General features: G+C 51.8%; 1 protein-coding gene across 2 annotated transcripts in view; it reads left to right on the forward strand.

Moving 5' to 3' along the window:
* The window catches only part of MAPK11 (mitogen-activated protein kinase 11), a 254,275-nt gene that overhangs the window by 62,396 nt on the left and 174,101 nt on the right, over window positions 1–17,778 (forward strand). The window lies entirely within an intron of this gene.

Genomic DNA, 17,778 nt, shown 5'->3' on the forward strand with positions numbered 1-17,778 from the left:
CAAGTCACAGTGGGAGCTTTAGCGGCCCAACCTGTGGCCACTATGCCAGCACAAAAGAAAACTTGCAAACACAAAACTAACAAAATCAACAGCCCGCCTGCCTTTCAAGATGGGGTGGTGGAATGCTGTGCCAAGGACCCCTGTCCATTCCCTCCCAAATCAGCCACGACATAACTGGCTTAACCGATCTAAAAATGCTGAAGGAAGTACAAAATGAACAAATCATCGGCCTTGATTACCATTCTAAAGTCTTGTCTCAAACAGACCCCCACAAATCCCCTCACGACCCTAAACTACATCAAGAGGCCAATAAATCGGCCGAATTTTCACCAGGTGCGGAATCAGGGGGCAACCACGACATTCCCAAAGAGTCCTCTGAAATTTTATTGGATTCCCCGGTCTCCAGGGGAGGTGGGCAGGATCCTCTCTCCTACTTGGGATCACAGGCGTGGGTGGACCTAATAGAATCCTACGCACTTGAGACTCCCGAAAAACAGCCACCGCCCATACCCAAGTATCAGTACAAATCATGATGTGACACAAGAAAATGTTGGGTCTCGCAACCCAATCTCACACACAAACTCTCCAATTCCTACTCTGACTTCAGGTTCACCAAAACAACCTGGGAAACCAGCATCAAACACATGGGACATTCTGCTAAATACAATGCAATGGACTGTTGACTTATTACATTACCAGTCAGACAAAATGAATCTGCAGTTGTCACTATTAGTTACTCTGGCCCTCTTTCTGGGGGGGGGAACTAGGTCAACTAAACCTTTTAATCAGCAGAGCCCAGCAGGAACTAAAACTGACCTGCAGTTGCGGACTCATTATCGACAAATTATCATCACTCCCCTCAATTGTCTCTACTCTTATAGACTGCCTTCCAAAGGGCCCAATCACAGAGAAATCCAAGGCAATCCCAAATGAAGCAGTGCTTAATGAACCACCGAACAGGGATCGTATTGAAGACAAAAATTCTGGCACTATCCTCTCCATGTCATGAAGGCAGCCCACCTTCTAGGACCATTCCGTTACCTAAGGAGCAAAAACCTAAGCAGAATGCAAAGTGACGCCACCAACTCAGGAGAAAAGGTCAAAATAAAATACCATATCCTAGCCTCACAAAAGTGTATCTGTTATTCACAACAAAACGACCACAGCAGCAATGCAAGAACAAACAATAGCTCACGTCCCCGAAGCTGAGGGAATGCCAAATCAGCCAAGAGGAACTCACTTTATGGGAAACGAGGATAACACAAATAGGACAAAAGTGGAAACACCACAGTCTGGGGCAGTATGGTTTTTTACTTAGTGGTCAAACTGACTCTGAAGGAAATAGAATAACTAAAGCCAAACTGAAACAGGACGACAACATCAATAGCAGAAAATCACAACCAATTGGGGCAAGGGAGCCCAACTGAAGCCATTGTCCAAGCCAGGAGTTGAACTCAACCGCTACATTACATTTAGCACCTCTACTGGGTGCCGATCCTAACGCACCAACCCTGCAAATCGAGCAACCAGCTCACACAATCAGTCCGGGCCCAGCTAAGGCATCAGGAGAAGTAAACCAAATAAACAATAATGCAATTAGAGCATGTAATGAAGCACAGAGAGCCCCTAATGAGCAGAGGAATTTTACAATTGGGCACTTGGGTCATTCCTTAAATTCAGATCGAGGCCTAGAAGGCTTTTAGGCCCTAGAAATCAAGAGCCCTTATTTCCGGATATCTCCATTGCATCGACTCAGCAACCCACAAACCGCTTTATGGAAAAACCCTTGGGGCCAAACCCTGTAAAAAAAAAAAAAATCTCGAACTGACCAAGCAAGGAACTCTGCCATCACTATCTTCACCCCAGAATACGAATCAAACAGACCCTTCGATATCTTAAACAGAGGAAATATTCTCCAACTCCTAGGCACAATACCAGCATTGAAAGGCATACACTCTGCTGATCTTCTCTCAATAGAATTTGTTAGGTTGGACAATACACAAGGAATGAAATCCACCAAAGCCACCTGGAGGACCACCCAAATAGCAAATAAAGTCCTGGAAGAAAAGGAAACCTTTAAAGCCTGGGGATCCAATCCACAATGTTTTACAATACTGGATACCCATTCCCTTTACTTAACATTACAAGAGAAGGATTAACCCGCAAAAGCCATTAAACTTCGTCCATACTTGGGAGAGCCCAAGGACAGTCACCACAAAAAGAACATACATAGAATACACAAACGAGCACAGCAGATAATGATGTCGCTGCCCCTGTTCACCTCCGGATCACTAGAACCAATAACACATCCGGTCACTTACACTGACCTAGAAATCTAACTAGGCATGGTGAAAACTCAAGTACATTACCTCTGAGGATATGCTCATGGAGCATCAATGTGCAAAACAACAAGGTGGCAGACGTTGAAATCCTTGGTTATATAAAAACATTTGACATCATCCTATTTCAGGAAAAATGGCAAGGGGAGCCTCTACAAATAGAGGGAAACACCGGTTTCCACACTCCTGCCCTAAGGAAAAGCAACTATGACCGTCTATCAAGCCTGACTACTTGCATCAAAATAACAAAAATTCAAAGTGCACAGGAATTACCTCCTCTACTCCCAGCTGTAAACACCACAAAGGTTCAATTAGACTTCTGCGGGGAAAAAGGAGGAGGTACTGCTAATTAATATATACATACATACATCCGGAAAAAAAACAGGACTCCGACACTGATTGAACACCTCTACCAGCTGATGAGTACACACAACTCCAAATGTTATTCTGTCAGGTGACTGCAATCAACACTTACTAGGTACCACCCTAAATGAAGATATCCAAGCACAATCTTTTCATTGGAACATTCGAATCAACTGTATAGCCCCCAAGGAAAAATAACTAATGGCGTCCGGGAGCTGCTAAATGACCTAGAGAACATTGGCCTAAGGGTGTTAAATGGTAGATTTGTGGACGATTCCCCACCAGCCGCCTCATTTCACTCTGGCCATGTGACCTCCACAATGGACTACACTATAGCGTGTCTCTTATTTTTCCAAAATATAAAAGGCTACTCCCTAGGAGATAAAGGGGACAGGGACCATCGGCCTCAAGAAATTTCAATTCACCACTACTGGATAAATCAATCCCAAATCCAGTCTGAATGCATGCCACACAATAAACCTCAAAAGAATCAAGTCATCTATAGCAAATTCTTTGGAAGTTATCATAGCCGCAAAACGGCAATTAAATGAGCTTAATCAAACTATTCTATTCTATTCTGAATTTGGTAAAGCGCAACAGCTACCCCGGCAAAGGGGTGTCCCGGCGCTAAGAACAGACAAACTAATCTGAGGTGGGGGGGAGGGGGAAACTAGGCGGCGGGGAAGAGGTGAGTCTTGATTGCTTTACGGAAAGCAGGGAGGGAGTCAATAGTGCGAATGCTAAGGGGGAGATCGTTCCACAGTTTGGGGCCAAGGACCCCAAAGGAGCGGCCTCCAGTTCGGCAAAGTCGAAACCTAGGGATTGACAGGAGGAGTTGGTTGGCAGAGCGAAGAGCACGACCAGGAACGTAAGGTTGGACAAGGCTTCGAAGCAGAGGGGGGCTTCCCAGTTTCACGATCTTAAAGATCATGACTAAGGCCTTGAATTGGATTCTGTGGTCCACGGGTAGCCAGTGGAGCTTGCGGATGGTGGCTCTGGCTGAGCACCTCCGTGGGAGGCCAACCAGCGTTCTGGCTGCCGCATTTTGAATGCGTTGGAATCTGGCTGTTTCCGCTTTATTAGCTCCCAACAGGAGAACATTAGCGTAGTCCAGGCGTGATAGGATGGTGGCCTGGATAATGAGCTGGCGGGCCTTGGCATCGAAGAGCCCAAGTATGGGCCTGAGGTTCCTTAAAAGGCCTATGCAGGTGGCTGCCACCTTTTTTGTGTGGGACTGGAAACTAAGGTTGGCATCAACCCAGACTCCCAGATTTTTCACACAGTTTTTGGGGAGTGGGGTGTCGCCTAAGGATGACGGCCACCAGTGCTCGTTCCAAAGGCTGGTGTTGCGGCCCAGGAGGAGCACCTCGGTTTTTCCGGCGTTGAGTTGGAGGTAGTTGTCCGTCATCCAGCGGGCCACAGCAGACATACCCCCTTTGAAGTTGGATGCCACGAGGGACGGGCTTTCCGAGAGGGTGACAACCAGCTGGGTGTCGTCCGCGTACGATACAAGCGTGAGCCCCCATTCTCTAGCCACGTCCGTGAGTGGCTGGACGTATAGGTTAAAGAGGGAGGGGCTCAGCGCTGAACCCTGGGGGACCCCCTGAGCGATGGGGTGAGGTTTAGAGAGGTAAGGAGGGGCTGACACCTTGAATGATCTATCCTTGAGAAAGGATCGGAACCATGCAAGTGCGGGGCCAGTCACCCCGGTCGTCTCCAGACGTTTCAGCAGGATGTTATGGGATACCGTGTCAAAGGCTGCGCTGAGATCGAGGAGGATCAGCGCAGCACTATGACCGGCATCTAAAATCATCCGGAGATGCTCCGTGGTGGCTAGTAGGGCAGACTCCGTACTATGGCCTGCACGGAAGCCATTTTGGGAAGGGTCCAGGATTCCGTGATTGTCCAGGTGTTTCGAAAGAGACTCGTTTACATGGGTTTCGGCAATTTTGGACATCCATGGGAGAAGGGATATAGGCCGAAAGCTTTCTGGCTTGGTGGGGTCAAGGGTGGGTTTTTTAATTATCGGTGATACCCATGCTTGTTTCCAAGCGATGGGTACGAGTCCTGTGGAGAAGGAGAGGTTGAGGATGTTCAGCATGGGGGATGAAAAGAAGTCCATCGAAGACATGAAATGAGAAGGGCTCATAGGATCAGCTGGAGAGCCAGACTTCACTTTCTTGCCTAGTTTGGTCAGGTCAGCAGCGGTGATGGCAGGGATTTGGGACAGAGGTAGGATGTTAGGGGTCGTGGTCAGGGGTACTTCCTTGAGAGGAACAGTCTGTGGAAAGGTTGCATAAATTTTCTGAACTTTTTCGATGAAGTAGGTTGCAAGCTGTTCACATTGCTCGTGGGAGGAAATTTTTGGGGGGGGCGTCCTAGGGCTTTGGAGCTCTTTCACTAGTTTAAAAATGATTTTGGATGGGTTCGCATTGGAGTTGATTTTGTTGGAATAAAAAGAAGCACGGGAAGATCTAATAGCTTTATGATAGGTCTTGAGCTTAGATAGATACACCGCCTTGTCCTGGTTATCATATTGCTTCCTCCAAATGCGCTCAGCCTTTTTACACTCCTTGCGCATAGTCCTAAGGGTGTCGTCGAACCATGGGTTGGAGGGTGTATTGCGTCCTTTCGACGGCCTGGCCGGGATGAGAGTGTCGAGGCCGTTGCTGATCCAGTTGGTGAACGAAGAATAGATCGCGTCTATATCCTGGTTAGCTTCGTGTTGGAATTCACCAAGGGTTTCATGTAAGTCAGGTGGGGAAAGTTTGTGCCAAGGTCTTTTTAGACTCTGAAAGGATTCGGTTTTGCGTTGACGTTGGGGTGCCGGGACACTCATTTTAACTAGGTGGTGATCCGTCCATCCCAGAGGGATGGGGGTTTCTGCTGCTGCCTCATGTATGTTAGAAAAGATCGGATCTAGGGTGTGTCCAGCTATATGGGTAGAGGTGTGGACAAGGGAGTTAAGTTGCAGAGCCGAGAGGTCGGCAAGAAGATTAATGATGGTATTGTCACCAGTCGCATCAAAGTGTAGGTTCAGGTCACCTAGGATGGTGAAGTTGGCGAACTTAGTGGTGAGCGTTGTCGCCGTTTCGAGAAGGGCGTTAATGAATTTTGTGGCCTGGCCTGGAGGGCGATAGATGTATAGGCCAGATAGCATAAATTGGGGGGTCACACTAATTTTAAATTGGGCGCATTCACAATCTTGAAGAGGTTCCTTAACAAAGGAACAGGTCAGTTGTTTTTTATAGATAATGGCAATGCCGCCACCGCGTGAATCACGATTGATGGTGACCAGATTAAACTCCTCTGGGAGTGATAGATTGGGGATGGTGGTCAAGCTATCTTGGAGCCATGTTTCGCATAGAAATAGTACGTCGGGGTTTTCTTCCTGAAGAAGCGTGTTCACCTCCGGGTGGTGTTTAACGAGGGATCTGCAGTTGAGTTGGAATATCCTTAGTGGCGATATTGTAGTATTAGGGAGGTCACACCGTACCCTGGTGGGTGCGTTGGTGGAGAAGTGGCAGTGGGTGCATTGTAAATGCGTAAGACCTAGGATGCCAGTGGTGTTAGGGCACTTTTGGTAGGGGTTCAGAAGTAGGAGTTCCTTACCGTCATAGCGTATGCGATGGCAAGGTCTGGGCGAGCCAGGGGGGGTGGCGAGAGGCGATGACTTGGCGAGGACGGGCGAAGACGGGCTTGCCTTAGGCGCGCCTTTGGCGCGCAAACGGCGCGCCCGCTGCGCCCGTCCGCTGCGCGTCCGATGTATGCACATCCTTAAGGGAGGTAGAGGGGGAGGATGGGCGTGGCCTGCAAGTGGGCGTGGCCTCTGTTCCTCGCCGGTAATGGCGGCAGAATTGACTTTTCTGGCGGCCTCGTTGCAGCGAAAGGTTCGCTGTTTCAGCGTACTTCTAACCCAGGAGGAGATGCCTGAAGGGTGAGTGCGCAGGTTTAAAATACAGTTTTATATCATTCAGTGACACAAGAAATAAGTTTTAAAAAGGTGCGTTTGTTGTCTCCCGGCTTCCGCCTCAGGAGTAGCTACGGGAAACCACATATACATCTAGGGAACCTTTACAGACACGTTTTCAAATTCCTACTCAACTAGTTTGGCACTCCCTGCCCAACGATCAGACAGTTGCAGGAAAGGCCACAAGTGCGCAAAGGGCGACCTGAAAAGCATCAAAAAAAGCCGTAAACAAATCGCTAAGGACATTGAGGCTACGGCCGGGGGACAAGGTTCTACACCAACAGCTCTGCAAGGAAAAGACTGAACTTAGGAAATTGAAAAGAGGTATAAGAAAATCACAAGAAAACTAACTCTGGGCTAAACTCCATCATGATTGCAAAGGAAATTACAGTGCACGTTTTTGGGCAATGATAAACAAATTCCTACAACCTGCACATGGTGGTGTAACATAGCGTAGCAGAAAACAACTGGACATCCTTATTAGAACATCACTTTAATCAACAGGCTTTTTCGATTAAACACCAGCATGGATAAACAGTCTGTATCTCGATTTCGTACCACGACTGATGAGGCCAAGGAAAATGAGATCGACGCAGACTCGGTCAGGGGACAAATACGTAAAGGGAGGAAGGATGGTGCCACGGGGCCAAATGAGATCCCGACAGCTCTTTTTAAGCAAGACCCAGAATGCTGCTCAGAATTCCTAGTTACCATCTTCAGCCTAGCTAGGCAAACTGGGTGTTTGGCCGCATCATGGAAGGGCTCCATTATATCACCAATTTATGAAGCAGGGGACAAAACACTACCAAAAAACGACCGCTTAATTGCACTACTGGATGTTCAGGCAAAATACTTTGCCGGGAATCTACTTATCGAATTACAGGAATGGGCAACCAAGCAAAACATAATCCCACCCAGCCAAACGGGGTTCTGTAGGAATACTGGAACAAACAAACCATCTTTTAGCCATGTCATTACTTATCGACAAGGCAATTTTAACCAAACAAACTCTCCACTTTTGCTTTGTGAATTTTAAGGCGGCGTTTGACAATGTTAACCGAGCTAACCTTCGGAAGAAGCTGGCTCACTGGGGGATTCCTCCGTCCCTCCTGAACCTTCTAATAGAATTACATTCCAATACGTGGATACCGGTCAAGCTCAGCAATGGCTCCCATTTGTCAAGGCGTATACAAACCACTAAAGGCCTTAAGCAGGGGTGCGTTCTGGTTCCCTTTCTCTTTAACCTTTACACAGCAGACTTGACAACAGCACTTACTGCTTGTAATGCGCATGCCCCCCGAATAGGAGGAAAACCCATTTACAGCATGTAAAATGCAGACGATGTTGTTCTAACTAGCCACACGCTCAAGTAGGTCTAAAACGGCTACTCAACACATTGCATAGGTATGCCGATGAGAATTATCTGGAATCAACATCGACAAAACTAAAACGCTGACAATAAACGGGAAAAGACAACCCCACTCTTGGTTACTAGAAAAACTGCAATTTCCAACTGCAATGTGTATAAGCACCTAGGTGTTATGATCGACAGGGAGGGCCAATTTACGAGTCAGCTCAATGCCCTCAAGAGGAAAGGAATGGCGATCGCGACCACGCTAAGACAACTTAAAACAAAACTGACCGGACCAACATTCACCCCACTTCTCTGTATTGCACAATCAAAAATTCCGTCATCAGTTACATATGGCAGTGAGACTTTGAGAGGAAGGGACGCTGTACTGCTGAATACCACCATGGCAAAAGCATACAGAGTAATGTCAAACCTACCGCCTTGTACGTCGCCAGCACAGATTTGACTCGAGCTTGGTTTAAGGAAGCAACTCCTCGAAAGGCGGGGTTCGTACATCAAGTGCGGGCGTAAAATTAAAAACTCTGCCACAAATACACTGAACCACTAGCTCTGGCAGGAACTGTGCAGCACATCCACCTCGCCGGCTAAAGCCTACTTGGAGGAATTGCTCGCCATAACAGGACTAGCCGACCTATGGGAAATCCCAACAACGCACTTGCACTTTAAACTCGTCACAAATCAGGTTATCAAGAAACTTGTCTCATAGACCAAGCCGCTTCTGCACACAGGAGCCATGCATGGATGACTGTCCAGTTACAAATCGTTTGGATCACAGGCATACTTTGAACTAGGGTACTCTAGGAAGTCTAAAGAAGCCTTTCTAAATCACAGGTTAGGGATCCTGCCAGCCATACCTCATCTTCCACTATGGCTGAGAAAGAACTACTGGAACTCATGCTGTCTATGCAGAGTTGGAAAGGAGGACATTGAACACATAGTATGCTCCTGCATTAAGCTAAATGAGGAAAAGGTTGGCCTGCTAAACTCATTTTAACGAACGAGGCATACGCACCCGGAGACAAGCAGTACTTGCATGCTTCACCCCAATGGATCCACAATTAAATAGGAAGCTTAAGTTCTTACTTCTAGTAGCATCCAAGCAAAAGATGCTTAGTACCACAACCAGCGTACAATTCCACACAGGCTCCCAGCAAAATGAACTTTGGACACCCTGTGCATCGATGCTTAAAAATCTTTTCATAGAGTTCTGATCGAAAAGTAATTTTATCCAAATGTTTTATTTGAATGTATTTTTGTAATGGTTTTAATTAATCAAAAGCAATAAATATTTTACTTACCCTTGGCGTGCCAGCCAAACGGGTGAAACATTTGTCTACTTTTTTCTGTTTCTTTCATTTGGCTAGAAATAAATACAGAACTAAGAAAAATGTTCAGCGTATCAGGAGTTTGGGACATTTATTCCAGGAACTTAAGCACATATATTCAGTACAGTCTGTCTCTCTTACAATTCCTTCTCATAATTTGGTGTTTTTTTGGGGTTTAACCACCTGAAAATTTGTCGCCTTGAAAATAATCGAATCCTGTCTGGTTGTGCTCGGACCTCAGGAGCTCACCCCTCATAACATAACCCGTCCCTGTCTAAGACTGCTCTGGTCACACTTCACATGGAGAAGTGTGGCTCACTGGTTAGAGCAGGCAGACCCTGAAGCAGAGGTCTTCAATTCCCGACGCGGCAGGGTCTTGAGCTCAAATGTCCACGGACTCGATAATTCTCGCTTCGGTGCCTGACCTAATCATGGGTTCACACTCTGCAACTCTGGGCATTAAGATTGCTTAATCTCCACAACGGCCCCCCGCGGCGGGATGCCTGGCTTTCACCTTGGGGATGCCCTGTAGGGGCTATCTCACAGGGAAAAGCCAGGACTGGTTCCCAAGGCAAGCGCTTAGAGACCCCTGGGTGATAAGTGCTATATAAATCCAACATACAATACAATACAATAGGTGTTCCTCAGGGATCCTTCCTCTCACTGTAATGCTAAGCTCTTTTTACATCCACTATCACATGTATGCCGATGATATCCAACTCTACCTGAAAGTCTCCTCCCCTGAAGACATTAGATCCCTCAACACAACTCTACTAAATACCCAAAGTTGGCTAACTTGCAACCACCTACAACTTAACACACTTAAAATTGAATGTCTCCTAATCGCCCCACCAAATCAGTCTCCTATCATTAATGAATGTATGAATCAATTAACAGCCTTCAAATGCCTACTGCAAGTTATTGATTTAGTAAAATCATTGGGAATAACTCTTGATAAGAACCTTAGTATACAGAAACACATCAGTGCTGCCACTAAAGGAGCAAACCAACAAATTAACATCTTAAGGAAATTAAAACCCTTCCTTCCCTGCAATGTCTGCCGTCCAATCCTAGTGATTCCCAGGTTGGACTATGGAAGTGCTAACCTCTGTGGCCTGCCCAAATCCAAAACTGTCCCATTAAGGGCTTCCCTCAACGCTGCTGCAAGGCTCCTCACAGGATCAAAAAGAAACCATTACATCACCCCTAATTTGAAAGCCCTCAACTGGCTCCCCTATGAAGCTAGAATTCAAGTGGAAATTGCTTGCATTACCCACAAAGCTCTACACTTCAATACCAAAAGCTGTCCTGCTCAGAAGCTTGAACTTTCGGGAGATCCTAGATCTTCTAGAAGCTCCTGCACTTTCCTACTGAAACCTCGGAGCCTTTTAAAAGAAAAGCTATAACAGCCTTCTCAGGCATCGCACCAAGAATTTGGAACTACCGCCCCCCGGATCTAAGGAGGAACCCTTCAGCAACATCCTTAAAGAAAGAAGTTAAACTATTACTCATGAGCGAATGTCTTCCTTAGAACCTAGTAACTTCCTCTCCGAGCAGTCTATACTTATAAGGACAATAGTGAAACAGGCTACCGGTAATCTTCAGGTGTGGTGGTTGAGTTCTCTTTGTCAACACTGAGTGGACCCCACCATTATTGGAGATGCTGCCTGTTAAATCCTTTACTGTGCTAGATTATGATATTATGATCACTGCTTCCTTTTATGTTTTTGCCTTGCATGATCTAATTGTCCTATCACTGAGATTATGTCACCCTTAGTCGGGGTGTTGTGTCAGACTGTACTGTTCGTTTGACACCATTTTTACTGCTTGATTATTTTGGTATTGCCTTATTTAATCTATTTGTCTTAACACTGAAAGGCCACCACCCTCTTATTGGAGTGCTGCTGTATTTTGTAATTCTCTACTCATTCAAATTTTTCGACATGTTTCATTGCATAACTATAGCCACTCTAACAATTGTAAAGCGCTCTGACACCATCATGGATCATGTTTGTGCTTTATAAAACTCTTCAAAAAATATATTTTTTACAAAAAAATGGTAAACTGTTGTGAGTTACATTCCTGTTCTGCTGCCTCTCATTGCTCTCCCAATAATTTAAATATTTGCCAAGCTGTTCCTTTCTCTGATGGGTGTAATTCAGGAAGGATCTCAAGACCTGAACCCCATCGCCCAGATGGATCGTTCTCCCCCCCCCCTGTCCCCCCACACGCCCCGTCTGGGGACTTCAGGGGTGGGCTCTATAAACCCCGGATTGATCTTCCTGGGGGTCAAATGGTTTGTCTATTTAGTTGTGTCAAGGTCCTCCTATTCAGGCTCGGCATCCCTTCCCAGCTACTGTCTTTCCTCAGATATCTGGAAGCACTCACTGCAGGATATCTGTATTGCTCTGCTTCCTGTTTTTCATTCCAAGTAGAGTGCTTGAGCTACTTGGCGTGTGCCTTGGTGTAATAAGTGACAACCCCCCATTGTGCTGGGAAGTTGGGGGTCTACATTTCAACATATATGCTATGAATGGACAGCACCAGGTTGTATTATTTTCTTAGGTGGTGTGCGTGCTCGTTTATAGGTTTAACACTGAGCGTATTTGGGGCACACCAGTAGGTGAGGGGAGAAGCACTGACACAGACAACCAAAAAGTGTGAAAAAGGCCGCTTTATTGGAATCAGGTGCACCTACAACACCGTCCCACCTGGCCTGTGCCGAACAAAACTACTGCTCACTAAATAACAACTGCCTGACAGCCCCCCACTCCCACCCCTAAAGTTAACCCCAACATTGCAACTGAAAATACAACCCATCCGCTCATCAACCTACCCCTCTACTGAATGCCACAGTGACCTCCATTACCTCACCCCCGCCTACCACACAGTCCCAGGCCTCCAGCAAAACCACCCTATCTCCTTAGGAAAGCGCCACTCGAAAGTCGCTTACGACTTTCGACCCCCCCAAGGACTCCTGCCTCCTGGGATACCTGAGCACCCCCAACGCCCCATCCAAAGCCTCCTTCAGCTGGACTGTGTACAACTCAATGCCATACCTGGACAGGTGAACCCCAGCCTCCCGGAAAAAATAAACCGCGCCATACCGCAACTCCGGGGGCTCCATCCTCCCCACCCCCTCCCTGGCACAGAATTCACGCCTCTCCCGATTAATTTTCCTCCGTGCCCTGTCTATGGCTCCTGGGCGCTCCGCCCCCCTCCACACCCGCCTGGGAATAAACTCTGACCAGATAATATGACAGCCCGCCCATTGCTTCTTAATTTCCCTCAGGTCCCTCTTCATCTGCTTGAGCAGCGCCAGCCCCTTGCACTGCACCAAATCGTTCTCGCCCAGATGAATCACCTCCACATCCGGGCACCCCCCCCTCCCCCCCCCTCTCACCACCGTGTTCAACAAGGGCAATAACTCATGCCAACGCCTAGCCCCTTTCCCCCTCCAATGACAACGGTACAGCCCTGCATCCAATCCCAAATTGAGTGTCCGATGCCTGTCCCATTCCGCCTGTTCTGCCCACTTGACGAATGAGTGTCCCACAATATATACATTCAAAACAGCCACTTCCGGCCCCGCCACAGCACCTGTAAAGACACACATATCAAAATCGGGAATCACTGTTACAACACCCCATCCGCCTCCCTCAACCGCACATACGTCCTGTAACAATCCGACTTCCACCGTCCCAGCCTCTGTATCTCCTCCTTACCCCAACCCCTCCGTGCCGCCCCGATCCGAAAGGAATGCGTCCCAAAAGCCAGCGGGTCCTCACCCATGTACCGCAGGGGGCGCCGCCGAACCCACAAAGCCTGAGACGCTGTCACTCAGTCACCCCCACCTCGACCAAAAACCTCCCCCTCGCCACTGCCTGCCATCAACCTCCTTCCCCACGCCGCCGGGCACACCCCCTCCCAGTCGCCCGGGCCCAGTACCACCCAAGTCCCGACCCCCCGCTGGTCCGTCTTCAAGCGCCGCAAACGCACCGCCACCTCCTGAGCTCGCACCTCCACATCCCCCCACAACACCCCCTGCCTCACCTTTGCGCCCAGCAACTCCGACACTCGAAACGCTCCAAAGAAAAGCCAGGACATCAAGGTAGAAAAACGCACCGCCTCGCCCTCATCCCTGCACACCGCCGGGAGCGCGCCAATGACTCCTTCCAGCAATTCCACCGTGATGGGATTGCGCAGCCGCACCTTCGCACCCCTCTCTCTCGCCCACCCCTCCAGCAGCCGGGTCCCCAATTCCCCCGCCGACGGGGGGGTAACCCCACCACAACTTTCCCATGAACGCCACCGCCGACAACTTGCCCGCAATCGACACCCGCGACAGCCCTCTATCCATGAACGCCAGCATGAACCTTACCACCTGTTCCTCGCGCCGCCACCGGTCCCCTCGCCTCACCGCACCTGACTGCAGGAATTCCTCCCACGCTAGCTCGTATGCCTTCCACGTGGACACTGCTACCGACGCCTTAACCAACTGAAAGACCTCGCCCACCGACCACAGGTCATCCGGCACCGCCGTCCTAACTTCCTCCGCCGCCGTGGCTAGCCCATGGAACCTCTCCCACTGTGAACGAGACAAGGCATCGGCAATGTCATTGTCCACTCCTGGAACGTGGCGCGCCTGAAACAGTATGTCATTCTCCAAGTAACGCAAGACAAACTCCCTCATCAACTTTAGAACCTGCGAGTCCCGAGCCGACTGCCTGTTCACCACCTGCACGACGGCCATGTTGTCCACTCGAAACAGCACGCGCTTGTGCGCCAGCGTCCCGACCACACCGTGACTGCCACCACCAAAGGGAACAACTCCAAGAACGCAATGCTCCTCCCGCCCGCCTGCCAGTGCTCCGGTCACTGCTCTGCACACCATTTCCCCTCCCAATACAGACCGAATCCGCCGCCACCCGCCGCATCAGAGTACATGGTTACATCCCACTCCCAGTCCTCCGCCAGCGCCATGGGTACACCATTGAACCATTCCAGGAACGCCCGCCACATGCGCAGATCCTCCTTCATTCCCACCGAGAGGCGCACATGGTGATGAGGCAAAGTCAAACCGGACAACGCCAAACCCAAACGCCGGCAAAACGTTCGGCCCGCCCGCACCACGCGGCAAGCAAAATTCAAATGCCCCAACAGCACCTGCACCTTTCGCACCGTCACCTTTCTCTTTGACAACATTCCATCCACCAGAACCAGCATCGCTGATCTCTTGTCTCCCGGTAGGCGCGCTTCCATGGCGACCGAGTCGAGCTCGATACCGAGAAAGGACAACACCGTACTGGGACCGCACGTCTTCTCTGGCGCCAGGGAAACCCCAAATTCCCCCATCAACCCGGCCAAACCATCCAGCTGCCGCTGACAGTCCGCCGCTCCGGGCCGCCCCACCAAGAAAAAGTCATCCAGATAGTGCGTCACTGACTCCGAGCCTGTGCGCCTGGAAAAACCCCACTGTGGGAATGAGCTGAAACGCTCAAATAGCGCGCATGAAATGGAGCACCCCATCGGCAGCGCCTTGTCAACAAAGATGAGACCTTGGAACTGAATCCCCAGCAACTGGTGATCCGCCGGGTGCACCGGAAGGAGTCGGAACGCCGACTTGACATCGCATTTCGCCATCAGTGCGCCCCTTCCCGCCGCCGCGATGAGCCTCCGCGCCACGTCCACCGACGAGTAAGTCACCGACGCCAAATCTGCCGAAATGTAGGCATTGACCGACTCCCCTTCCGGCCAACACAAGTGCTGTATCAGTCGGAACTGCCCCTCCTCCTTCTTGGGCACCACCCCGATGGGGGAGATGATCAAGCCCGGCAACGGCGGTGCCGTGAAGGGGCCCGCCATCCGACCTTCTCTAACCTCTTTGAACAGTTTCTCTCTCACAATGCCCTTGTGCGCGTTCACGGACTTCAGATTGTCCGCCCAGCGAGCAATCCGAGGGGCCCTCGTACCCCAGCCTAAACCCCTCCCGGAAACCACGACGCAGCACCGCAGCATCCTCTGCCCGCGGATACGCCGCCAACCAGGGCTCCATCCGCTCGATCCTAACCGGCGTACGACCCTTTGCCCAGAGCCCCGGCTCACCCCCCTCTGCCCGCTCCCCTCCCCCCACCCTGTCCCCCTCTGGCTGGAGCACCCACCTGCGTGGGCTGCTGCCCCGGTGGGCCCCCGAGCCCCCAACAATGCAGCACTAGATGCCGTTGTCCGCACGATGAGCACTCGTGCCGAAAGCGGCATGCCGCCCGCCCGCAGGCTCCTCTATTAAAGTCCCAGCAGGCCCCGACTGTGGCCTGGCCGCCAGAGTCTCCCTGCCCCACCTTCCCACGGGTGGGGCGGGCCACAAAGGGGGGCGGCACCAGCGGCAAACCGCTTGCCGTGTAAATGGTGCGGCCAAACTTGGCCCCTCCCATCGTCTGCTGGTACAGATCCGTATCCAGCTCCCCCCATTGCGCTTCCGGGTCCGCCGCCATGCACGCCCGGAATTCCTCGTCGTAGTGTGACCACGCAAACCCGCCGTAAGTCACCTGTGCCCTCCGCACCACATCCATGTATTTGAACAGCTCGACGGACCGGTCCGGATACTTCTCGCAATACACGCTCGCGTATATGAGGAACGGCGCTGACCAGTTGTCTAGCGTCACGGGGACCTTTGGGCGCCTAGCTAACTCCTGCTCTTCCTCCTTCGACCCCTCCTTGGACTTCAACTCCCTGTGGAGAAGCTTCAAGATGTCAATGTACTCCCCTTTCCAGATCTTTTCCTTCGTCGCCGCCGAAAGGTGGGCCCCCAGCGGCTTGGTCAGCCCCATGTACGGTAACTTACGCACCGGTACCACACAACTCCCCCCCCCCCCCCCCCCCCACGGCTCCTTCTCTCCAGCCGCCGCCGACCCGCCGCCAACGCTCAACCCGTCTCCGCCCGGCGCCGTGCCCACTCCCGCGTCCTGCACATACCGTCCCCGCACCAGCCGCCATCCATCTTCCCCTTTGCCCCCCGTCCCTACCGAAACATGCACACAACGCCGCTTGCCACTCCCCGCGCCGTCACCCGTCTTACCTGGCGTCAAGGTCGGCGTCCTTGCTGGATCCCGCCGCCTAACCAGAGGGGCTGAGGGGGCCGTCACACTCTGGGCGCTTCTTGCCTTGCTGGCACCTGTAGTACACTGCTAACAACATTACAAGACCCCCCCCCCCCCCTTCCTCCCGAATCTCTCCTTCCTCCTCCGACTCCATCAGCCGGCTCCACACCACCCCGGCCCCCCACTTGGGGTTCCAGCCGGCTCAAACCCGCTCTCTCACGACTCACCCGCATCAAATCCATCAAGTCCACACTCGCACTCCCATCCGCCACACTCGCAGTCAAATCAAAAATATTCGCATCCATCCTCACTCCCCTACCCCCGGCGGCCGTAAAGACCCTTCGGGGAGGGGCCGGCGGAGACGCATCCCGCCTCCATTCGCCGGGTCATGATTTAGGTCCCTCACTGGAGCTCGGCCGCCCGCACCAAACGGAGCCGGCCCATCCTCTCGGTGGGTTGGAGCCGCATGCTGCTCACCCGAGCGCCTTGCAAACAGCTCCTGCCAAGGAAAAAAGGTGGAGTCCAGCATGCCAGGGTGAACACACCCCCCTTCTCCCCCCCCCACGCACCGCCCCCTCCTCCGCTCCCCCATCCCATGGCCGCTCCCATCCCGCCGAATGACCTCCGCGCCGCGACGGGATCCCCCCGCCCCCTAGGTCCCAACCTCCCTCCCCGGCCCAGCCCCCCGGCCCACCCCATCCCCCCCGTACCCCAGCTCGGCCCCACACCCCCCCCCCTCGCCGTAACTCCCCCCTGGCACGCCACTTCCCCCCCCGCCCAACCACTTCCCCCCCCCGCCCACCCACTTCCCCCCCCCCGCCCACACACTTCCCCCCCGCCCACCCACTTCCCCCTGCCTCCCCTCCACTACCCCACCGACTCACCCCCGACTCACCCCTCCCGCCCACCGCACCTCCGCCTCCGCGCACCCCCCCAGCACCTCTGGTCTGCCACGCCCCTCCGCCTGGCCCCTCCCCCCACCCTTCCCCCACTGCCCTGGCGACGCCAGCCTACTCGGGCCCCCCCCCCCCTCCTCCTCCGATGAGGACGAACTCCAGTCCAGCTCCGTGTCCGCCCCCCCCCCCCATCCACTCACCCCAACCGCCCACCTTGATCATCGCGCCTCGGCCCCGCTCCCCCTCCTGCACCGCGTCCCCCCTCCACAGCAGGCCCCTCACCACCGGCAACACTACCTGGGTCCCCACATAATCCCCCACCCCCCCTGCTCTCCGAGCTCAGCCACTGCCTCGCGAGCCGCCCCCCCCCCGGCACCTCTCTTCCCCCCACCCCTCTCTTCCCCCCACCCCTCTCT

Source organism: Lissotriton vulgaris, chromosome 1_1 (genome assembly GCF_964263255.1).
Source record: "Lissotriton vulgaris chromosome 1_1, aLisVul1.2, whole genome shotgun sequence".
Taxonomy (NCBI): domain Eukaryota; kingdom Metazoa; phylum Chordata; class Amphibia; order Caudata; family Salamandridae; genus Lissotriton; species Lissotriton vulgaris.